We start from the raw sequence: 26,499 nt of genomic DNA, 5'->3' as shown, positions 1-26,499 counted from the left end.
ACACATTCATTTACCATCTACCCATTATTATATTTAGAAAACAGACTTTCCTAATGAAATCTCACTATTTTCCTCTTCTTGTGTGTGCCCATGTGTCGTAGGTTCACGTGTTTCCTCTGGGGTGGTATGTTGCTTTGGACTCTATTGTCGGATGTTCTTGTCTTTGCTCTGGGTGATATGTTGCTTTCTCCTCTCCTGAATTGTTGCCGTCAGGATTTATGAAGAAAGACACTATATGAAGAGAGACATTGGCATTCTTCCAAACAAGGAACAAAACGGTCCAGAAATACTGCAGTGTATCTTTTCCTGATGTTCAGAAGAGAGCCTACATTTTACAAAATAGTTTTTAAATAAACACTTTAACAAAGTTCTATCAACTTGAATCGTTGAAAGATTTCCAGTCAAATTTGCTTAAATCCTCAGAATCCTTCCTATGTCCACCTTTTCTTCATTCTCTCTCTTTGAATGCGTTAAGAGCACAGAACTTAAAACTTCCTACTAAAATCAAAGCATTTTATAAAAGGCATTAGTACTCATTCTTTGTTTTCATTTGGCTCCTCCTTATAAATTCCTTGCCAAATGGTGTTCTGGCTTCTGCTTCATTTACTTCCTATTAGTGACCTTGCAACAGCTCTCATAATTGGAAGACAAAATACCACTCTTAACAAAATCTGCCTTTTAATAATATTCATTTGTTGGTACCAGCCCTGTATTCTAGAGCCCTACAGAGTCGATGCAGCCCCTCATCTGCAAAACCAACAGACCTCATCTTTTGTGAGCAAAAATGAAATACATTAGCAACAATAAAGAAACACAACAATAAAACAAACAATAACAATAACAAAACAACAATAAAGAAATACTGGCTTTTCAGCTTCTGTTTATAAAGCAGAGGATCTCACACTCATTACAAATGTTCCCTCCCAGTCTTCTGGGAATCTTTAGGACACGCACCATATGTTTCCATGCACAAGTACCGTGCCTGGATGCCGCTGCCTGTCACGCTTGTCCTGTTCACCATGCTGTTCTCCTAGACGTTTTCATCTCCCAACTAGTCTGCCATGTCCCTCACTGTTACTTCTCTGGAAGAATGACTTCCTTCTGCATTCTGAACCAGCAAAATTACACAATAATAATAAATCTGCATTCTTTTAAATCTTCTCTGCCATTGATACAGGGATGTCATTTGGGACTATTTTGACAGGACTTCAACAATCCTTTGTAAAGTTTGTCTCTGAAAGGTGTAACTATTAAAAACACTCTTCCTAGGAACATCAAATATTTGTCCACTTCCCTAGGGCTGGCTAGGATTCACCATGTCGTCACACCTGGTTCATTACACATATTATTTCAATCCTTCTCCACAGGTAATCACCCTTCTTTCTTCCTAATCATCTGAGGCGCATGCACACCAAGTAATGCAAATTGCTGAGTATAAATCAGTAATGCTCATGTTACACCAGGTTCACCCAGGCACACCTGAATTACCATTAAGTACAACCAAGTCCAGATATATTATGGAATATTCTCTCTTTTGCTATTTAAATATGCTTTTGTTTCTTCAAGTATCCCTTAAAATTCTACTAAAACATTTCTGGACATTATGGTTTGTTTTATTATTTCATTTGTTTGGTATCACCGTTAGGATGTTATTGGTGCCTCCAAAATAAACCCAGTGAGTTCTACCCAACTGTGAACACATAAAACATAGTGTTGCATACTGGATAAAAATGGGAGCTCTAGTGTCCAACTCTCTGGAACAAATTCTAACTCAATGAATTAGAATAGCCCTAAAATTTTGGAATTTTGCACAAGAGTACAAATTTAGGCCCCTGATCCGTAATGTGCCCCACAGTTCCTCCCACACCTTGCCCTATCTCCATATCAGGAGAGGCTCAAAGGGCATCTGCATGGATGTTGCCACCCTAGCCCATACATCCAAGCTCTCTTTCCTCAGCCTCATCTCCTAAATCAGCCACTACCCAGCCCTCCGAGTTCACACACTGGAAGCCTCATCTTCCTTGCAGAAGATGGATCGACAAAAGACCCACTTAGGCTGAGGGAGCATGGTAAGGCTTATGTGGAAACGGAATTCTAGAGTCAGTAGTACCAGGACTTTGGTCTAAGAAGGGCGAAGTCTCCAGGTTAGCAGATTCCTTTGGCCACACACCCAGGTCATTGCTCCATGGTGGGGGGCTTTTAAAATGCAAGGCTCAAGGTGAAAGCCTATTGTGTAAGCTGAGTAGTGGCTGACTGCTGTCAGCCTAAAACTGCCAAGAGTACAGCATAATTTGTGGATATAATAACATCAAAAATTATTTGTTGTTCTTTTTATTTGATTATCCAAATTTCTGACCATCGCCACCACTTTAGCCTATTTTATAGTCCTCGTGAAAAGAAAATGGAATAGTAATTTTTATTACATTGTTTACCTTTATCTTCCTAATTTCCATTATTTTCACTATTTGTTTTCAGGACCAACGGAGTGCTATTCTCTCACTCTGTCACTATAATGATGAAATGAGATTTTGCACTAAAATGGGGCAATTGAAAAAATGATAAGAAAAGGAAGAGTTTAAGGGCACAGTGAAACGCTTCCTCAGACTCAACCCTTCTGTTAATTCTATCTCCATTCCCAGAATGCATCAAGGCCCTCATCTTTCCTCACTACTTAGAACATTCTTATGTTCCTGAATGCTACTAAAGAATCCCAAAAACTCTGTGTCCTGGAGCTACCGCATATTAAAGTTGGCCATTGTCAGTTGACTCCTCCTCGTTATTCAGCGGCATTTTTTATGTCTGTAGTCAGCTCCCTACTCTGTGTCTGTGGCACCACTTCCACAATTTCAATAACCTTCCTTCCCCAAAGCTGAGCCCTGACACCACGTTGCCCTCTCCAAGCCCCTTTCACAGGGGGGCTTGCCCACTGCACTGATCTTGAAATTTAGTCTCTGCACACTGCCTCCAGACCCATTCTTCACATTTCCTCCACATCTGATATGATCTGGCTTCTGTTCCTTCTCCTCAACTAAAGTGCTCTTGTTCAAGTCATCAGAGACTCTAAAATTGTTCTAATAATTCTTCCATTTCATTATTTTATTGATCTCTCTACAGCATTTCAGATGTTCAGTGTTTTCTTATATTTTCAACTCTTCCCACCCTTGAATTTTGTATCATGACTTGATCCTAGACTTCTTCTTACACTTTATCATTTCTTCAACATATATCTTCCTCTATCTGAACCTTAAGTTATGCTGATTTCAATGATTTATCCTATTTTCTCTCAAAAACTTCTTCCTGAGTCATCTTTTATACCCCCATAGCTTCCAAAATATATCTTTTTAGCTTATACCTTTGACTGAATTCAAAATTCCAACATTTCACTGTTTTTTAACTGTTAGCTGAAAAGTAACAAATGTATCTTAAACATTGCATGTCAAAAACTAAATTACTAACATTTCCACTAAACTGTGTGTCCTTTAACAGTCAATATTATGAACAGTATATCAGCCACCCAGATAGAACTCATCAGTAAATGCAGTTCAGGTTATCTGTTTCTTCTTGAGTGAGTTTTAGTAAGCAAATACTTCTTAGATAGAACATCAAAGCATGATACAGAAAATAATGAACTGAGGGGCCAGCCCAGTAGTATAGTGGGCAGGCATCCCACATACAAAATAGAGGAAGATGGGCACAGATGTTAGCTCAGGGCCAATCTTCCTTAGCAAAATAAATAAATAAATAAAAAAGAGGAGGATTGGCAGAGGGTGTTAGCTCAGGGCCAATCTTCCTCAAAAAAAATGTAAAATTGGAATTCATAAAAAATTGAGAACCTCTGTTCTAAAGATACTGTTAAGGGAGAAAAAATATTGACATACTGAATTAAAATATTTGCCAACCATATAGCTTATGAAAGACTTGCATCTGGAATATATAAAACACACTCAAAACCAAAAAGTAGGTAAACAAACCAACTCAAATAACACACGGCCAAAGAACTTGAACAGACTTCACCAAAGCAAATATCCAGATCAGTACTTGTCTTGTAGATTCTTTAGGATTTCCTTACACAATCATGCCACCTTGGAAAAAAACTACTTTACTTCTTTCCATTCCTTATGATGTTTACTTTTTTAATGCCTTATTGCAACGGCTAGAATCTTCAGTAAAATTTTAGGTAGAAGAAGTGTAATCCTAATTCCTTGCCTTATTCTTAATCTTTTGGCAGAAGAGTTTACTACCTCCACTTTTGTAGTTTATGAGGAGATACTTTGATACTACGTTTCTCATCAAATTTTAATCACTTTTAGACTCTAATGATTTTTCTAACTCTGATTTCTCCGTATTTATTAATTGCCGTTCTATTGTAGGGAAGAAATATTATTTATTTATATTATTATGAATTCATAGTTTTTGTTCTACAGTGGTAAAAACTGTGAACCAAATAATTCAAGTTAAAGTTGTCAGTATTGTGACGCAGTAGTATCATGTGCCTCCTCATAAGATGCAGCAAGAAAGGAACAACTTCAATTTTGCTGTATTGATGCAAAAGTAACTAAAAGCAATTTTGGGGAAACAACAGACAAAACCAAGTTGAGGAACATTTTACAGAATAACTTGACCACACAATATCAAGGGGAAGAATAAGAAAGAAAAGAGGAGGACATTTCCCATCACTTTAAAGGAGACTAAATCCATATGACCACAAAATGTAATGTGTCGCCGTGCACTGTATCCAGGACTGGAGAAAAACATCTGCAAAACATATTGGATAATCAAAACAATCAAAATAATCAAAACAATGTAAGACTGATTCTGGGTTTGATTGTATTGATCAAATGTATCAATTCTAAATTTCCTAATCTTATAATTGAATTATGTTTATATAAAAGTATTTTTTCTAAGGAAATACAGATGTATTTAGGCATAAAGTGTCATAAAGTCTCCAATTGACTCTCAAATTGTTATGAAATATATAATAAATAGAAATATGTATATGAGCAGAATGTGAACAATTAGTGATCCTTGGAAAAAGGATATATGGCAATTATTCTTGAATTTTTTGTTACAAAAATATACGAAAATAAAATTTAAGACAAAAAGATGATTTGAATTAATAAATTTCCATGAAGCAGCAAGGGAATTTTGTTTAACACACCAAAAAAGGAGATGCAAGTGGCATTCTTTGGTTCAAATTCTGATTTATCTATCCTTGTGTAATTTTTGAGGCTCTATCTCTCTCTCTCATTCTCTGTCTGTTTCTCTGTCTCTATTTTTTCCTCTCTACATATATAAATATATATGAATATACATACATAATATTTTATATTTATATATACATCCGTATTTTATATATAAAATCTACTTTTTGACGATAGTATGCATTCACAAAATCTAATCATTTAAAACTATCATTAGATTCACATTTTTCTGATATTTTGGTTCTGAAATATATTTTTTAAATAGATATCTGACACCATCTCATAAATTTTACACATACATTTATAATTTTCTTAAAGCACTTTTATTTGGCATACCAAAATCAACCCATGAGAATTGCCTAATAATTCTTCCAATGGGGAGTAGATTATAAGGTATTATAAATCTTAAGAACTATGAATTTTCATTCTGAAATTTCTGGCAAAATAAATTACTGGACACAAATTTTATCTTTTTACAGAACTTGACCAGATTATCTAAGCTTATCAGAATTTCAGATAGTTTTAGAAAAAATTTATGTCATTCCACATTACTGGGTCAAAAAACTGTCATTTTTCCTGTTTCATGTAGCAAAATTTTACAAGTGTACATTACTCAATCATTATTTTATCTTTTATATTCATTTATGACACTAGGAAAACTGTCGATAACAAAATTGGCACTAAGTGTTGGCTGCCACTTCCAGTTCAGAATTGTTCAGATTTTCCAACGAAATACTATAAAATGAAAATTAGTTTACAATATAAATTGAACAGAGACCTGAAAGGTACTTTTTACCCTTTGGAAATATATCATTTCAAATTAGTAAGATGAAGTTAAAAAATATATTTTACTGTGGAACTTTTTTTCCTTCTAAATGCTGAAATTCAAACAAATATGATGTCATAAATGATCAAAAGCTTTTTACTAGTCAAGAGTTACAAGACAGTTAATTGCTGAAAATGAAACTGGCTTATAATGTAGTCTCATTTGTTCATTACATTTAGTTATGTGCCTTCTACTTTATGCTATTTGTTTAGTAAGAACACTCTCTAGACCTAAATTGTGAGACACAATCATAAAAACTTTTTGAAATCTGTATCTATTCTACCATGATAATTTCTATTTATTTGCAAACATTTTTTTCGATCACAGTTAATAACTTGTTTGTGACATATTTAGGACAGTATGTTACTACTAGAAATATGTATTTAACATACAATTTCATTTCTTAAATTTCTTAAGCTCCACACCTTAAGTTGAGTTTGATTTCTCACTTTTCCTCATTGTAAGCATCCACTGATTTATGTGGTATTTATGTTTCTTTAATTTGATATTTAATAAAATGAGTACTAAAGACAGAAAATAGAACTTGCACTTTCTTTGAAAGCAGAAAATAATGTATTCCACTGAACAGCTGGGTAACTTTCATGCTTTATGCAAATTAGTTCAAAAGTAACAAAAGTAGAGAAAATGTGAGTAAATGACTATTTTAAAGTGCAAATGAATGCAAATTTTCTACACATTGGAAAATGTGTGCCTACACTTATTTTTAAAAATCCATTATACAATCTTTAACAGAAAACAGGATTTTTATATTTTTGCTGCATAACTATAGGAAATCCAACTATGATATATAATATGTTCACCTAGAAATAGAATAAAAACAACACGAACTAGATCATTTTGAATATACAAAATAAAGAATATGGGACCATACAGAAACAAAAAACACAGACTTAAGAATCCCACAGTGTTTTGATCTTGCCGAAAACTAACATTTTATTTTCCATTTTAGTATCTGATCCTTTCTCTAGCAACCATCACTCCCCGAAGCAAATAGCCTTGAGAGTTCCATTAATCACTATAACTTTACTTTGTGAAATAAATATTAAATCCCTTATGTCCTTCATTATGTCTTACACATCATCTTTCTCCCTTATTCTATACATACGAAAACAACGCCATGATGATACATTTCAAATGACTTAAACTGAGATCTCTGATACTCAACACTGATATTCTAAGTTACCCACATTTTTAAATTATGAAATGCATATGTATTATAACTAGACAAATTGCATACTCTAGATATATATTATTGTAATTTTAATATGCCTTTTATTGATTTTTATCTTAAATTTTCATATATTGAGTTTTCTTGGAGTAGTCATTTATAAAAAGCTAGAATATTGCATTGTAAACGTGTCAAAAATTATAATTTTGCTTCAATATATAGCATTTCCTCCATCACATATTGAAATTCATGGTAAATGTTAATGTGGAATCAGATAAGTGAAGCAGAGACTAGATAAAAATCAATTTTGTATACATTCCATGCCTCAACAGTAGACCCTACCATCCCATATGCTAACTTTTAAATTTAATTTAATTTGAAATAATCATTGTGCTTTTAAAAGAGACCAATAGTCACGAAACAGTACCTTTGCTTTTTCTGAACATTTTTTGTAGTTGCAAAATAATGTAAATTTCATTTTTTTAAAAAGATTGGCACCTGAGTTAACATCTGCTGCCAATCCTTTTTTTCTTTTCTTTTTTTTTCCTCTTCTTCTCCCTAAGGACCCTCAGTACATAGTTGTATATTCTAGTTGCAAGTCCTTCTAATTCTGCTATGTAGAACACTGCCTCAGTATGGCTTGATGAGCAGTGCTAGTACCACACCCAGGATCGGAACCAGCGAAACCTTGGGCTGCCGAATCAGAGCATGCAAACTTAACCACTCGGCCACGGGGCCAGCTTTATAAGTTTAATTTTTTGTTATCAAATATGCCCTCCTTGAGTCTAGTAGTTATGTTTTCATTCCCCAGTTATTTCAACCATGCTTAAAACAACTTTAGGAAGTAGGATATCTAAACCCTATACCAACAAAATAGTAAAAAGAAAACGATTAAGTGCACACCAAAACATCAAATCACGTCACCATGAAATATTCATATTTTCATGTTCCTGATCCGTGACAACTTGATACAAGATTTCTATTTGATTCACATACAAGTAAAACGGTAGTTTACCACCTAACTACACATGTCCAGGGAAAATGTGATTTTGCCCATTATGCTTTCCCTAGTCTGAGTTTGCTGGTTTAATTTGTTGGATATGTGATTTTCAAATATTTTCTCTCAGCTGAAGGGTAGCCTATTCATTTTGTCCATGGTTTCTTTTGAAGAAGTTTTTTAGCCTTCCTCAGCAAAAAGAGGAAGATTGGCAGAAAATGTTAGCTCAGGGCTGATCTTCCTCAAAAAAAAGAAAAGAAAAGCTTGTGAACTGTTGTTCAAGCCTTTTATAACTTTTCTGGTGCTTTATCTCCCAGACTGGTCAATAACTGAGAAAGATGTGGTTTTTCTTCTTCTTGTAGTTCTATGAATTTTTCTTTACATATTTTGAGTCTATTTTATTTGGTACTTACTTGTTTAAAAGTTTTATATCCTGTTTTTGAAGTTGATTTTTATCACCATGAATGACTATTCCTAACGACTTTTTTAAAGTATTATTTTGTCTGATTTTAGTGTAACTACAGAAGTTTTCAGCCTGTGATATTTTCTCATACTCACTTTCATCATTTCCAGTTGTTCATGCTTTAGGCGAGTCTTTTGCAAATAACATTTAGTTGTTTTTCAAAATTTGTCTAATTCTAATCCACTTAAGCAATCTTTCTAAGTTTAGTCCAGTTACATTTAGTATCTTAATGGAGTTAATGTAAGAAATAACAATAGATCTGTTGAGTTTAAACTGTCCTTAATTCCTGGAATATATTCCACATTGTGATGATATTATAATATACTGATTTTTATATTATTATAATTGTTAATATAATATAGTGGTTTGATTTCCTAAGGTAATTTTGGATTTTGCACCTGTATATGGAAGATATCATTGGGGCTGGACCAGTGGCACAGCGGTTAAGTTTTCACGTTCTGCTTTGATGGCCTGGGGTCCACTGGTTTGGATCCTGGGTGTGGACCTATGCACTGCTTGTCAAGCCATGCTGTGGCTGGTGTCCCACATATAAAGTAGAGGAATATGGACACAGATGTTAGCTCAGGGCTAACTTCCTCAGAAGAATAAAAATAAATTTAAAAAAAAGATATTCTATTTTTTTCTTTTTTTATGGGCTAAATTCTGTCCCTCCAAAATTTATATGTTGATGTCTTAATCCCCAGTATCTTAGAATATGACTATATTTACAGATAGATCTTTAAAAGAATTGATCAAGTTAAAATGAGGTCATCAGGTTGGACACTAATCCAATTTGACAATTTTCCTTATAAAGATATTGTTGTTAACTTCATACTGAAACTTCCAGATCTGTTTTCTAAAGTGCTTTATAATATGCTTTATCCTTTCTTCCTACATTCTAGGAGAATATACTTTCAATAAAATCACGTGGCCCATTTAGCCACCTTATTGTTACTTTTGTGAGGTGATGTCTTTTTTAAATATTTGTAAAGTTTTTATAATATAAGGAGTTTTATACTCACATAAATCAAAACTCATAAGTTAGAAAAAGAGTAAAGAGTGAAAACCCTCCCAGATCTGATCTCTGCGCACCTAGGTTCCCAACCCTGAGGTAACGAACGTTATCAGTGGCGTTTCTATTTCTCAGTAATATTTTACACATGCACACACAATCATATTTTCCCTAACTCTAACCCTATGGTAAAACCCCACTATTACAGTCTATGGTAATATATTTTTTTATTTAAAATATCTTGGAGATTTTCTATCTTTAAGATATTTTTTCCTCCTGTTTTATGGAGACATATCATTCCATCATGTAAATAATTTGTCAAGTCTTGTCTTGATGAACTTTTGGGATATTTCTAATAATTTGTCATTGCATACAAAGCTGCAATAAATAAGCGGGGACATACACCATTTTTAACATTGATGAGTAAATCTGTGATCCCTTTTGAGAAGTGCAATCACTGTCAAAGGATATGTTCATTTTAATTATGCGACGTCTGGCTAAGAATCTAGGTAACTTAGGTTCTTCTGCAATTAAATCATAGCACTGAAATGTTAAAAGTTATTAAAGTAACACTTAATCCAACGCGATGTAAACTCCTCCAGGTAACTACTTAACCGAAAGTTTTTAATGAATAAATACATGGTACATTGTACATTTGTTGGTTTTGCCACTTTGTATTCATTTTCCTTTCTCTCATTGACAAACAATACCATCCTGATTTTGCCATGAGGAAATCATCCATTCTTTGATCTCAGTCTACGGACTTAGGGTTTTTTCCAAACCCCGTTCTCAGGGTAACTTATGTGGCTGAAATATAAACAATGAAAACTTGTCATTACATTGGGCCCAGTGATTAATTCAATATTAGGTACTCGACCCAATCACATAAGCCAGAGATGGTGATACTTCTTCTTGGGCTGCAGGGAGAGCAGCACATTTTCTTTTAATAGGATTTCAACATGGGGTGACGTGAGGCTAAAGTTGCTAAGTCGCTTTGGCACTACAAGGAGAGGACCTCTGTGAGAATGAAAGATACAGGAGATGTGTGTAGCTGAGAGGATGAGAAACAGCAGGAACCAACCACATATTAATCACATGAACCAAAAATGCCTGAAATCAACCCAACTCCAGTACTTTTCAGTTATGAGTGTCAACAGATACTTAAGCCAGTTTGGGTTGAATTTTCTGTCATTTCCAATCAAAACCACTTTAATTGATTCATGTATTCTTTAATGTAATGTTTATCTCTTTGATCTTAGTTAAATCCTCCTATACACCACTAATATATTTTCTTTTATCTCTTTCTTTGTTGATAATGCAAGCTTTATCAGGGTATTAGCCTTTTCAAAGCACTTTTATGTCTATTAATTATTTCCATTTGCTTTCCTTATAATTTAATTATTGTATTTTTAGTTTCTTCATACGAATATTTAGTTCATTTACTTTTTTATCTTTTGAATAGATTAATTTGAAATTTGGATGCTTTCCTAAGAAACATTTTGAAATCTATTCCATTAGTTTTGATACAAAATTATGCAATGGCCATTCTTTCCTAAATAATCCTTAACATTTGGATTTTTTTGAGTCATTACTGATTATTTAAGACACAGTCTTTTAAAATATTATTTGCATATATTTTATTGCACAGAGTTCAATGTATGTATGTCAGTGTTAAAGTTTTCTTTTTATCACCGGATGTAATAAAGTTTACTATTGTTTTATCACCATTTAAATAAGACAATATTTACTTATGTCATAACCTTTATGTCTTTATGTTTTCAAACTGATTAAGTAAAATTTTTTTTACATTAATGTCAGAGAAACCCAACATTGTGTTTAGTATTCTACATACTTTTAGAGTGGCAAATATAAAATTGTTAGAAAATAGTTTTTATTATATCAATGGTGAATAAAGTTTCCCTCCAATTTAAATCTCTCAATTATAAATTCTCCTTAAATATTGGTTTTCATAAACCTTACTATTTTTCATAAACCTTACATCAGTGCTTTATAATAAAATATAAGTCAAATAAAATTTCATAAAGTAACGGCTTCCAGAAAAAAATGTGGAACATATCATTGGTCTCTTATGTGAAGTTTCATGTGTAAACAAAGTTTTAAAGAATAGATTTCTTTCTAATTGAAAATTTTCAAAATATTTCCCACTTCAATTTTGTTCAGTTGATATATAGACGTTATCATTTAAAACCTATAAAGTAGGATTATTATTTATCTGTGCATAAGTGATACTTTCCAAGACATTTTTCCACTGCAGAAATTACTTGTAACTTTTTACACATATAGAAATTTATATGTATCAAACATGCTAATTCCACAAGTGTTTAAAAGCCATTAACTTTGAGGACTCTCTTATTCCTTGTGGCTTATGTAGCCTAAACTTCATCTTAGTGAATATCATAGTTTATTGAGAAACCAACAATGATAAAGGAAAAGAAAATGGGGCAAATACAATGGCTTAAATGAATGCACAGAGATAGTATTGATAAAGAAAAATGAGTAGATTTTTCCAACAATTACAGTAGACAACATGACAGTCATAACTGAATGAACACAACACTGTAAATGAAAAGCAGCTATGGATTATTTCGGTTTGATTCTAGGAAGAATGAGTAATAATGGTCCCAGGAGTTAATAGGGCATTCACTGACTCATGAAAATTAGCAAGTAGAAATGAACCACTCATTTAGTATCCAAACCACTCTGAAGTGGTACTTGTGGATAAATGAAGCCATCCATCCATGAGACCCAAATAAGATTTAATATTGACTTTAGTACACACTATCAAAAACCATCCCAGTGAATCACAGCCTATTACTTCTCCTACAAAGAAAAACTTCAGAAATCTTAACAGAAGGAGCTGGCAAAACCACTGAGTTGTATCTTACGTATCTTCAAATTTTGAAAATTTTCAAATATGTAAAAACAGGATAAATTATTTAAAAAGTGTAACTACGTATCTGTACTATTTGTCCAGGAATTGAGCCTATTCAAGCTCAGCCCATCTTCTCTATTTTTGTGAAACAGATGTTTGTGTTAAGTCATTCTATCTTCTTGCTTCCACCATGCATTTCTAAAAAATATAACTTTTATATGGTTATAAAATGTTTATAAGGAATAATTTATAATAAGGAGAAAATGAGAGAAGTTTTAAAAACACTTGGAATTCCTTCTAGAGGTAACCCTCATAAAGCTTGGCTTCCTTTTGTTGACATACACACCCTCATTTTATGATCATGCTCTTTATATATATTTTTTAAATCAGGAATCCAACCCACTGCATTAATCTTCTGATGTGCTTTGCCTAAGGCAAATTTATCACATATTGTGAAATCATAATTTTCAGAGACAAGGGCCTTTTTCACCGAGTGATAAAGAATTAGTTTTACATGGCTAAGAACTATACAAATTGAGCCTAAATTATTAAATTCACTTTCCTACATCTTCGGTAATTCTGCTTACCAAGTGTTTCAGCTTTAAAAATACAAATAATCCAGAAGAGATTTTTATTTTGCCATAAACGAGAATAGTCCCTTGTGTATACACACATGTGTATATGTGTGTGGATTTACACCTCAGCATAAGAGTTCTTTTCAGTACTATTTCCCCCACTCAGAAAGATGATCAGAGTCCAGAGTTAATTTCTCCCCGCAGCTGAATTGGTATGGCTCGTTCTGAAAGGAGGCCACTCACTCTGCTTGTACTGCTTTCAGGTTCACTGCACAATTTCAGCCCTCAATCTGCATAAGAATGCTACTTTGGCTGCAGGCCTGAAATATCAGTGGCATAAAGCTCTGACATCAGCTACTCTCCCTACTCAGAGTGAATTGTGGATAAGAAAAACTGCTTCCTGCTGGGGGCTGGCTCCTCACAGTCCACATACGGGGCTTCACCAGCCAAGGATGGTCTTTGAATGTCTTTGCTGGACACAGCTCTACCAAAACCCACAAATTCCAGGATTCCATTTATCAAAATGCTCTGTCCTGGCTAGAATTTGCTTGCCTTTCTTCCTGTGTTTCTCTGTAATTCAACTGTCACCCAAGCCGGAAACCTGAGAAACATTGTCCATAGGTCCTGCCTTTACTCAGCCATATCCAACAATTCTATTTCCAACATGCCTCTCTAAATTCAATCTTTCGTCTCCTTCACTTCTTTAAGCAAACAAATAGTAGATAAGGAGCATCTCATATATGCTTAGCTCCTATGTACAAAGTATCACCAACAAGTTGCCCCAAGGAACTCAAGGGTGGGGTGGGTTTGGAAGCATTTCACTGTTTTTCCAAACTGTTTTATTGCCTTTTGTTATGTTAAGGAGATGCAATCACCAATCACCCTTAACCAGACCAAGCCTCACCACAAGAGCTCTGCCTATGAACTTTGCCTCATTTTTAATGCTAAGATCTCTCCAGGAGGAGTTTAGGCCTTATTCCATCACCTGCAGTGAACGCGGAAGCATGTTTTCCCGCTGAGCCTGCTCCAGACAATACCCACCTCTCCTTTTTGAATATTCATTTCCCATCTGTAGTAAAAGGTCCCTGCTTCCCATTGTTCAGAGACACTATGACTTTGGAAATAATTCCTCCTGGTCTCCTATTTGCTGCAAATATACCTCCCTTTGTGAGACAACAACTTCAGGTGGGGAGTCTGATATAACCTGCCAGGAAGTGAACCTACTTTGGTTTCAGTAACTTTGACAGACTATTCACACAATAAACTTTGTTTTATTTAAATTATACAACCTCAGTGAGGTTTTTTTTCCCTGTGTTATACAGTTGATCTGAACCGACATCTGTGATAATTACTGAGGGAGTTGAGGAAAAATAAATTTAAATAAACTTGCAATATATATGGAAAGATGAAATGGGGAAAAAAAAAAAGCAAGCAACACAATACCATATCACAGCTGCATATGGTTAGGATCCTGGCTGCCGCAGAGGAGGCGTGGATAAACACAGGCTGGAGAAGTCAGAAAACACTTGAGGATATGGTAGGACTTTTCTGAGCTGTGAAAGGCGAGTGAAGTCGGGCCTCTGGTAGATCATAAAAACATCAGGTGAAGACGGCCATACGAATATATATATTCACATGAAGAGAGAAGGCCACGGGGAAAGGACTTCAAAACAAGGTCCTTACAGTATAAAATAGGGACTGATGAGTTTTTTGACAAAGGCGTGATCTTAGTAAGCAGAACTTCAGGACTATAGCAGTGAGCACCTGGACTCCAGGAGATCAAGCATCAGATATGTTGTGCATGGGCCTCTGTTGAAATGATCCCTGTTTAAAAATGATGTAAGTCTGGATGAAACAATGAGATGAAGGAACTGAAGTTAACTTTCTGGTTGGCAATACTGCCTCCAGGATAACATGGTATTATTAAAAAACAAAACACTTGGATTAGGCTAGTTTTTGAGGAGAGGTACTAGGGGAGAATACAGTTATTTGCTTAGATAAGTTTTCTATTTTTAGGCCACAAATGGGAAAAATAATACAGAACTGCACAACTAATCCATAGAATGTAGACTCCGGTATGAAGCAGAAGCACTCATCCAAGATTTGTCTTGGGGCCATTTCAATAAAATTCTCATTTAGCAACAGCTTCTAAAATTTATTGAGTGCTGACTGTGTGCCAGGTACTCTGATAGGCATATTCAATTCGATTTATCACGGCAAGCCAATGAAGTAGGACCATAGTTTACCACGTAACAAATGAGAAAATGGAAATAAAGAGAGGTTCAAAAACTTTTTTAAAGGCCCTAGAATTTGGGAGAGGCAGAGCTAGAATTTAATCCCGAGCGGTCTCGAGAGTCCAAGTTTGCAACAATAATGCTGCCTCTTTTTCCCAGGGATGAGGCCCTATCTAAAAACCCTATATTCAAAAAGCCAATGAATGTGGACTCTCAGGATCCACTTTTAAAGACTGAAAAAATATCATTTAATTTTTGAGTCAAGATGGACAAAAGGAGAGTTCACATGTATTTTTATATTCTGCTTTAAATTAAATCCCTCTGGCTTAAATTTGAAGATAATCATAACGTAAGTGAGCCTCAGACAACAGATAATGTTACTTATTATTCGGCCCAAAACATAGGATGACTTACAAACTTTCATCTATATTTTCGGCAATTTCATTGATTTTCCGGAGCAGAAATCCATTTTAACATAATAATGTGGCATAGTTTTTCTTCTACAATGACCAACAAAATTTGTTTGACTTCTATTAAACTAGATTTACAAGTGAGAATATTCAAACTTAGAAATTTGGCAAACAGACTGGGTACGTGGAATATTTATAATATGTACAAATATAAATGACAACATAGCTTAGCAAAGCATTTGCTATCATTATATTGCAAATTGATCCAGGCCAGAAGAAAGATGAGTCATAATTTTACTGTAGGATTTTTAGTTAGCCAAGTGTTTGAAAGAGGGAGAGAGAAATTCTCAGCTTAAGACAAAAAGATTTCTTTATGTATGTAGTTAAAATTTTCTCTTTGCTACTTTCTTTCCCTTTCCTTACTAGGTGATGATCGTACACAAAATCATGTTCTTTTAAATATTCTCCTTTACTGAAGTTTCTTCCTCACATCCCCAAACATAAACGTTTCTCACTTCTTCCTTTGGCCTTCCTCTTCCTTCTCTTCATCTTACCTTGAAAATATCACTGATACTCAATCCTTTAAGCCTCAAATTTATTTTTTTCTCTACAGAACCCATATTTATATTTGCAGCTTTATTCATCAACATCTCTTCAAAATCTGTGTCCTAACCATCCTCTCTGCCTCTCTTCCCCTCCCTCCCTGCTTTTCAATAATTTCACCATCCTCATAATTTCCCTGCTATTATCAGTGGACCAATAGCACACACCCATATCGAGTTATACAAATTCAGGCTCTGCAAGTTTTATTGTATTCCTCCCCTCCACTGCATTCCTAAATGCACTATCCCTGTTTATCTGTTCATCACCTTGCTCCCAGAATACTAAAGTGACCCCCAACTGATTTTCCAGCCTCTTCTTTCAAATTGATTCAAAATTCAGAAACTGAACCATACATAGCTCTAATCTTTCTTTATCCAACCTACTCCCACTAAAAAAAATTAATAGTTCCAAATTACCTCCAAAATGAAACTCACTGAATCACTGAATTGAGAATTCAATCTCTCATGTAACCTGATTTCTACATACCCTTCCAATCTTAGTCTGCATTAAATCTTTCATATGCATTATATTTATCCAAACTAGAATACTATTTCTTGCAAATATGTCTGTTTCTTCATATGATTTTCTCATGCTATTCTCAATGTCAGGAATGTTTTTTCCTATGAGTGGAAATTTCTAGATACTATGAATCCTTAACTTGAGATCCAGGTCATATTATAGCTTCTGTAGAAAGCTAGGTTTCTTTTCTCCACCTTCTCAAACAGAAATTACTTGACTCCAACACATTTTCATTTATACTCTCTACTAATATTAAGTATGGTGAGCATTATATTGTTATTTTTATTAACTATCTAACGCTGAAAAACAAATCATTCCAAAACCCAGTGGCTTAAAACAATAATAAAATTGTCTCATAGTTCCTGCGGCACAGGAATTCAAGTGTTTAGTTGGCTTGTTCTGGCTCAGGATTTGTCCCGAGGTCATAATCAAGATGCCATCTGAGGGCTTGACTGGGGCTAGAAGACTCACTTCCCAGACTATGCACTTGCAGGACTGTTGCCAGGAGGCCTCAGTTCCTTGCCACGAGATTCCACACAAGGATGCTCAAGTTTCTTCGTGACATGTCCTCATGACTGCATCCTTGGCATAAGAGAGATGGACAGGCCAGGAGTAATCCACAAGGTCTTCCCTATTCTGTTTCACACACTGTCACTTCTGCCTTATTTGTTAGAAGTGACTCACTAAGTCCCACTCCTACTTAAGGGAAGAAGAATTAGGCTCCATATTTTGAATGGAATGACAAAGAATTCATCGAGATATTTTTAAATCACTACATTAATTTTTTTATGTGCCTTTTTCTCCACTATTTACCTCAAAGCAAGCACACTGCTTGCTTTCTTTGTAGCCCCTAGGATGGCTTGGTGCTGTGTATGCTCTTTTTAAGCTATTTGTGCTCATGCACATGACTTATATTTACATATTTTTGTATTCAGTACTCTAAAAAAGGCCAAGTATGTAGTTTCAGCACAAAGAAAATATTTTAATTTTTTTTATTAATTTATCTTCTTAGAATATTCAAAGTTTTAATACAAGTCTAACAAATGCAAGAGATGTGTAATCAGAAGTATATTATCTAAGAGAGTTATATCTTTTACATAGACAAAAAGACATATTGTATCACTTCTGTCTCAGGATTAAGGAGACAATGTGTAGAAAAACTGGCAGTGAAGATGTATCACTTCTAGCAGTGTATGAGGGTTCCCTTTCCTCCACATTCACTCCTTATTTTTTGTCTTGGTAATTATAGCCCTTCTGTCAGGTGTAAGGTGAAATCTCATTGTAGTTTTGGTTTGCATTTCCCTAATGATTAGTGATGATGAACATCTTTAACGTGCCTGTTGGCCATCTGTATATCTTCTTTGGAAAAATGTTCAGATCATCTGGCCATTTTTTGATCAGGTTGTTTGCTTTTTTGTTGTTGAATTGTATGAGTTCTTTATATATTTTGGTAATTAACCCCTAGTCTGATATATGATTTGCAAATATTTTCTCCCCATTGGTGGGTTGTCCTTTTGTTTTGTTCATAGTTTCCTTCACCTTGCAGAAGCTTTTTAGTCTGATGTAGTCCCATTTGTTTATTTTTTGTTTTGTTTCCCATGCACAAATGGACATAATATTCAAGAAGATGCTGCTAAAACTGATGTCAAAGAGTATACTGTCAATGGGAATGCAACTGATGCAGCCACTATGGAAAACAAAATGGAGATTTCTCAAAAAATTAAAAATAGAAATACCATATGATCCAGCTATCCCACTAGTGGGTATTTATCCAAAGAGCATGACATCGACAATTCAAAGAAATGTGTGCACTCCTATGTTCATTGCAGCATTATTTACAATAGCCAAGACATGGCAGCAACCCAAGTGCCCATCAACGAATGAACGAATGAATGGATAAAGATGTGGTATATGTATACATACACATACACACACACACACACACACACACACACACACACACAATGGAATACTATACAGCCATGAAAAAGACAAAATGGTCCCATTTGCAACAAAATAGATAGATCTTGAGGATATTATATTAAGTGAAATAAGCCAGACAGAGAAGGACAAATACTGTACGACTTCACTCATATGTGGAAGGTAAACAAACACATAGACAAAGAGAACAGATTCGTGGTTACCAGAGGGAGAGGGGGTGGGGAGTGGGCGAAAGGGGTAAAGGGGCAAATATGTATTGTAATGGATAAAAACTAGATGATTGGTGGTGAGCACAATGCAGTCCATACAGAAACTGATATATAGTAATGTACCCCTGAATTTATACAATGTTATAAACCAATATAACCTCAATAAAATAATTTTCTTTTAAAAAGATGTATCACTTCTAGACTATTTTCATTTTCAATGACAACCTCGCTTATTTCTGGTGCTTATTTTTCTCTTGGTGTTTTTTAAAAGAGTGTTTTTGTTAAATTTTTTAAAATGTTTCTTTTGAAGGACAAACTTACGCGTTGCAAGATATTTAAAAACACGATTCTGCAAGCCACGTCTTTTAAACAGTTTTCAATTGACAAATCACTGAGATGAAAATAATATACTTCTAAAAGACTATTCTTGGACTTCCTAAAGAGTTGGTTTTGGACATGTTATTTTAAATATAACACATCTGTATGAGAAAAGTAATACATTTATGAATAAAAATATCACAAATTATGGATATTTTGAGTAACTAAATGATATTTAAACATTATTTGAATATAAAGTTTTCTTTTACATATTATCATTTTAAGAATCATCTGTAAGTCCCTGAGTTGAAAGCACCTAATCTTAAATAGCTACAAAAACTGTATTGTTCTTTCAGATAATTTTGAATTCTTCTAACCACGAGAACTATTTAAGAGAAAATTCTATTTACCAAAACAAAGGCTTTCACCTCCTAAATATAAAGTTTGGGTATTAGGTAATTATGTGTAATTTCTAAATTCCATTTTAGACATTGGTAAAGCTACAATCAGAAAATAACATTCAAAATATATTTTCCCAACACCTTATATTGTAAGTTGACCATATTATACATTCTAGGTTAGGTGGTCATCTGAAAATGATAGACAATCAAAATGTAAACAGAGTTTTATGATTAGATAGAAAGAGTCTGGTTCAAACATTCCTACATATCTCCCCTCAGTTTGGAGCCTTGAACACAGCAAAATTCATAGCAAATTGAACCAAAATATACAGTAGACATTTTCCTCCATTCTTGAAGGGGGTACAAGGAAGAGCAGTCAGACAAAACCACAGTAACCAGAGAAAATGAAACATCCAGAAGTAAGCCCACCAACGAGCAGATGTTTCTCTGGCAGAGGAATAAACCTGGAAGAAATAGCATGATGGGGTCGTTGGAGAAATAAATCCAGGAACCTGAATCCTGCCTGAGAAAATATGTAGGTCATAGAAGACAGATAAATGTAGCATAAATCAGGGGCACTGGTGTGTTAGGAGTCCAAAACTTTGCCTCATTAAGGAAAATGGTGAAAAGGAAAGTTCAGCATGAAAAATTTGTCTCCCTGGAGTTGAAGAACAGCTTCCTTTATGTTGGTCTTTGCTTCTCATTTGTTTAATAACTTTTATCAAAGAAGAGATATTAAGTTTCTAATCTAAGTTTTCACATTGATAAAGCTGAACCACAATATTTTTTCCTATTTTCTCTCAAATCTCACTCTATTTTAAAATCTATTTTCTATCTAGCATTAAAAAAACTGATTTCTAAAACTGGAAAAAATAGCAAAAATACCTCATGTTTCTCTCTTTTACAAAAAGTTTCCAGCCTTGAGATTTTGACATCTAACATATATAATTTTAAAGTAATAACGTGATGATTTGATATATGTATAATCGCAAAATTACCACCTCATTTATTTTTATGTTTATGTTAGAATCTATAAGGTAAGAAATTTGCTTTTGTTTCTTTGTTTTTGAAGGATTTATTTGGGACTTTTTTCATACATTGCTAATCTAGGAATTCTTCATAGAATTATGCTTAGGGGCATGCTCCATTAAAATGGCTAATTTCCAACCTTTATTCCACCTTCATTTAAAGGAAAAATCTGTCTCCCTGGAGTTTAAGAATAATTGCCCTTTTATGCCAAGAAACGTGTGTGTATGAAATGCTGGTTGGATCTCCCAAAGCTAATTCTCCCGAAGGAAGAGAAAAACTGACTCAGCCTATTCATGTCTAAACACTGCTGCCATGCAGGCATGCAAAAGGCTGTCTGAGGCAGGCCCAGAGAGTCTGGCTGTGCAACTCGTCATGAGAAATTCCTCCGGCTCTTCACTATGTCTCACACCTCTAACTCCATTCACATCCAAGGAGCTCTGTGTAGAATTATTTGAGAAAATACAAGGGCGTCTCAATTCTGAAGCTCAAGGTGAGCTCCACGGGTGACCCTGTGCGCAAAAGGGGAAAGCAGACCTGTGTGTTCTCATTCAGCGAGTAACCAGCCCTGACTCAGCCCCTTCGGTTACCTGCAGAGCAGCACCAAAATTTAGCACACTCTTTTTCTAGTTTTGAAAGTCTTCATGAATACGAATATTATTTTTCTAAAATGAACCTTCACTCACAAATCCATTTGATGAAATACATTGAATGCATAGACGTCAACAATTTAATAGTTATTTCTCTACAGATTAAGGACTCACTGTCAACCTGCCCACGTTGATTGTGTCTATATTTTGACAATGAAGTCATTTCTATCGCAAACAGCAATGATGCCACATTTAGAAGATTAAGAATACAGTGGACGAAAAAGTAATGTTTGAAATAAACTAAGGAATAAAGATATTATTTTCTTTCAAAAAATCTAAGTACTATAATAAAAACGTGCCTGAAAAATGCAGAATAAGCTGTTTACGTAAATACAAGATTATATCCTGTGGAGAAAATATTTTTAGAGTAAATATTCTATTACTTTTCTAACAAGTATATTTATAAGATAAGAAGATGAATCAATATGTTTTTTCTAGAACTACTTTCCTAGTTATTTCGTTTTTTTCTCTTTAGTTACTCGTGATCTTTAAATTTCAAGGCTACGAAGAATTCTTTTTTCCTACAGATAAATGTATCAAACAATTTGTACTTTATATCTTTGAAATAGCAAGTTTATTGCCAATAAAAATAAAGGCAACAACAACCCATACAAAATAGAAAGCAGTATGAAAAGACAGGAAGTCTGATAAGGCTAATCTGGGAAGTTCCACTCCCCATTAGAATAGTGCTCCAAATACTCCACGTCAGAAACGCATGTCTTCAAGTGAAAACAAAATGAAATTCTCATTCTTGATACTGTTTTGTGAAGGACAACAATTTGGTTAAACATGTTGCTTTTTCACTGCATCTAAGTGGTAGGGTTCATTTTAAATAGCTATTTTTACCACTCTTTTATCGTGAATTTTGCAATTCAAACTGTTTTCCAGGCCAACAAAAGCAAAACATTCTCATAAGGAATATCATTCCTCCTGTTCCTTCCTTTTATTTTCCTGTCTTGTTGGAATTTAAGATTGACAATGAAGTTTGTAGCATTTGGATCAATTTCTTCTATTTGTTTCCCTGTTATGTCTCTAGATTTTTCCTAATGCCAAATATAAAGTTTAATTGGTCTCTATTGCATAAATAATGACATTAAGAAGCAATTCATTGGAAAGCATCTTAAATCTCATGTACCTGCATGATAACTTCCTTTTACGTGGTTACATTTTACTCACCTACTTCTAGTTTCAGACCATCTTTTGAATGCAGCTAATTTCACGAGTAAGTTTTTCCTTATGTTGGTTCAAAATTTGATGTTTTATAACTTCATCCATTTAAAAATAATTATTCCTTTCCTTGCTTCTTTGAGGCTTCCCTCATTTCTCCAGTTTTAGGAAATGCCAGGAAGTTTTGCTTCTAATAGGGACATTTCATTTCTATTCCTTCCCTTTCTCCTCTCTAGTAATACACATTCTCCCTTACACAGTGAGAGAGAGAAGGGAAAAAAAGCCATGAAAACCTGAGGCTTTGGGCCACACTTTCCCTTTTTATAAGGGTAAGGCACAATGAATTAGGGATTCATCCTTCTCCAGTATGACCTCATCTTAATTTAACTAATTACATCTGCAAGGACCTTATTTCTAAATAAGCCCAGTTTCTGAGGTGATGGGGTGAGGACTTCAACCCATAGCACTTCCTGTTGTCTCATTCTTTTTTCTCAAAATATGCAGTTGTTAATAACTTTTCCCCAGGATTACCTATTAAACATCTACTTTTCCTATAGTTTCTGAATCAAAGATTTATCATTCCAAATCCTCATTTAAAAATGGCCTAGGGCTGTCCTCCACCTTCTCATCCTTTTGCTGCTGTGCCTTTATTTCTTTATTTTACTGGATTTGTTTTTCACATTGGTCCTGAGCTAACGTCTGTTGCCAGTCTTCCTCTTTTTTTTTCCTTCTCTCCAGTACATAGTTGTATATTATAATTGTGGGTCCTTCTAGGCCTGCTATGTGGGACACCGCTTCAGCATGACGTGATGAGCGGTGCTAGGTCCAAGCCCAGGATCTGAACCAGTGAACCTGGGGCCACCAGAGGAGAGCGCGTGAACTTAACCAGTCTGCCACAGGGCGACCCTGAACTGAAATCACTAATTGCTTGCTAAACAACTAGTTACTTTAGATTTTCAAGAGATTTTGAATCATGTATTTGTTGGCTTGTTCTGTTAAGTGAACACTGTGTTTTTGATAACCAATTTTTTTTATGTTAAGAAAATGTCCAGAAATAGATATTTTATCTTTGAAATATTTGATCAATATTGGAGAAACTAGTTAAAATATTATACTGTTCCCTGAATAGAATTTACTTTCTATGAAAATGGAGGGAGATTTTATCTCATTTTCTTTTGCTTTTCCTATTTCATAACTGAAAGCAGACAATTCTTACCTTGAATTTAATTCTTTCCTTTAAAGACTTTTTTCTAACAGCCTGGAAATAATTACATATCTATGTTTTCAGTTATCCAACATATGATGATTTCAAGATACGAGTTCAATGAGAGAGCGTGAGTATAAGTGTGTGTGTTTTGGGAGGGGGGGCACTGGCATGTCCAAGTCTGCTCTTATGACACAGACCAAGGATAAAAAGCTTGTGGTGAGCTCAAATATGTGAAAAGGCACTGAATATTATCATACACTTTATGAGTGTAATGTAGTATACTTATTATCATTGTTCAGCATTATTTGATTAGGAGTTTCTCATCTATGAACATTGTCAGTTCATTTAAATATACAATATTCATAATAATTTTAAAAACTTTGATGGTTTGTATGTGTGTGCACGTACGTGCAAATGCCCTTCTGAGAAATTTCAGAGCGGTCTCTGTAGCCTGCCCTCATCAATTTACTTTAATATCCCTGTAGAAGCTTCTGTCAAATCCTCAGTCAGGTGTGTTTTTCAGAAACCCATGGTGGCATTATTTAGTCCCTAAGACACACACCAGTTGACTCGAGTAATTTCAGGCTTCATCCCGGGATTGCAGTCACATTTTCTTGCTCAAGGTCACTGCTTCGCCTCTATTCACCTCTCCCAATAATCAGCTAACACAGAGCAAAACTTCAACAATTTCCTGTTGGCTTCCGTCTTGTGCTCTATAGCAGTTGGCCTTCAAAATGTTTTAATCAATATTCAAGTTTCTTTGAAATGTTAGCCATGAGTTGTTATTACTGAGAAGATTAATCAGAGCCCCTCCATTAGCACCCTTGATCTGAAGGTGTGTGAAGGAAGGGGGGGACGGAGGGCCACTGAAGGAGATCCAGCTCATTGAAATTAAATACCATTAGGACTGGCATGAAGTCAAAAGAAGGGGATTTACTTAGATTATGTAACCAAAACACTTTCTGTTGAATATTAAACATCTTATAATGGGTTTTATACCAATGTAAATATGTAGGAACTTTAAACATTATATTTAAAAAAAATTCCAGTATTTATAAATAATGCTACAATACTTTGTTAAATAATTAATCTAAAATAGTATCATATGCTTTTGATATGCATTTGCTTTTTTCTCTTCATCTCCTCACTTTTGTCCTTTTTTGTTCAAAGAGGACATTTTCCATTATCAGATAAATAGTTACAATCATAATATGTCATGAAATTTAGATACTGAAAGAAATAGTAGGATAACACAGTACTCACGTGGACCAAGGGAGATAGAGTCTAAAAAACAGTTACAGTGGTAGCAGTTAACAGGGTAACTGAGAGCAAGTCTCCCAGTGGGAGCAGTTAGAAAAGCTAGGCAAAACATTAAATTAATTCTGCGTAAACACATCAAAGAGATACCAAGGCAGTTAAGTTAGGGTTAAGGAGTGCCTGTTTGTCAAAAACAAAACAAAACAAAACAAAGCATCAAAAAGAGTGAAAAATATCTCAAAAAGTTGAAGATAATCACAACTCATGTATCTCAAAATAAACCTGCATTCAGAATATATAAAGTCCTACTAATCAATTAAGAGAATATAGTCAAAATAAAAACGGACAGCAGACAGACACTTCAAAAATGTCAAAGGTTGCTCAACCTCCTTAGTTTCAAAGTAATACAAACTAACACCACAGCTAGACACCACTAGAGTCAACAAAAATGGCTGAAATTCAAGACTTCTAACACGCAGTGTAGGTAACATAGATGACCTGATACTTTCATAGACAGTTATAGAGTATGAATTGATATTGCCACTTTGGAAAGCTGCTTGGTGTTTTCTGCTAAATTTGAATAAATGCATACTTTATGACCCAGCAATTTCATAAATATATTATGCATGCACGTGGGCACCAAGAGATATGCACAAGAACGTTCTTAGAAAAATATACATAGCAACACATATAAAACAAGGTAGATATCTATCAATATTGGAACGATTACAAAGGAATAAAAAAAATTCAGTATATTCACAATACAGAATACTCTGAAAACTAAAATAATGATCTATAGCTATTTGTAAAAAGATAAAACCCCTTAATAACAACGCTGGGGTAAATATGCTAGACAAAAGAATATATACTATATGATAGCACATACATAAAGATTAAAACCTGCTTAATTTAACCTGTGGTCTTGGAAATCAGAATTACCTTCAGGGAATAGTAGGTAGCAATGATTTTGTGGGTCATATGAAAGGTTTCTGGTGCGCCTGTAAAACTTTTCCTCTATTCAGATAGTGAGTAAATGGTTTGGGTTCACACTGTGACAATTCTTTTTGCCATATATTTATGTACCTTTCTATAACTATGTTACTTCAATTTTAAAAATTTACATTTTTTTCACAATGTTGTCTCAGGTAATTTTTAATTTAATAAGTTGATATAACTGGCCACAAGTCAACTAAAAAAATTCAGTTAAATTTCATTTCATAAATACATTCAAAGAAATATTTATAATTTTTAAGCAAATGGGTTAAAATATAAAAATAAACACCACTTTGGATAATTGGAAAAATTTTTCTTTGATACAATTTTTATTCTCACAACAGCACTTCATTACATCATTGAGAAACAAAGATGACACATTATGACAAAGCCATGAAATGACATATG

This window comes from Equus przewalskii, chromosome 32 (genome assembly GCF_037783145.1).
Source record: "Equus przewalskii isolate Varuska chromosome 32, EquPr2, whole genome shotgun sequence".
Classification (NCBI taxonomy): domain Eukaryota; kingdom Metazoa; phylum Chordata; class Mammalia; order Perissodactyla; family Equidae; genus Equus; species Equus przewalskii.
This window is presented reverse-complemented; position numbering follows the sequence as displayed.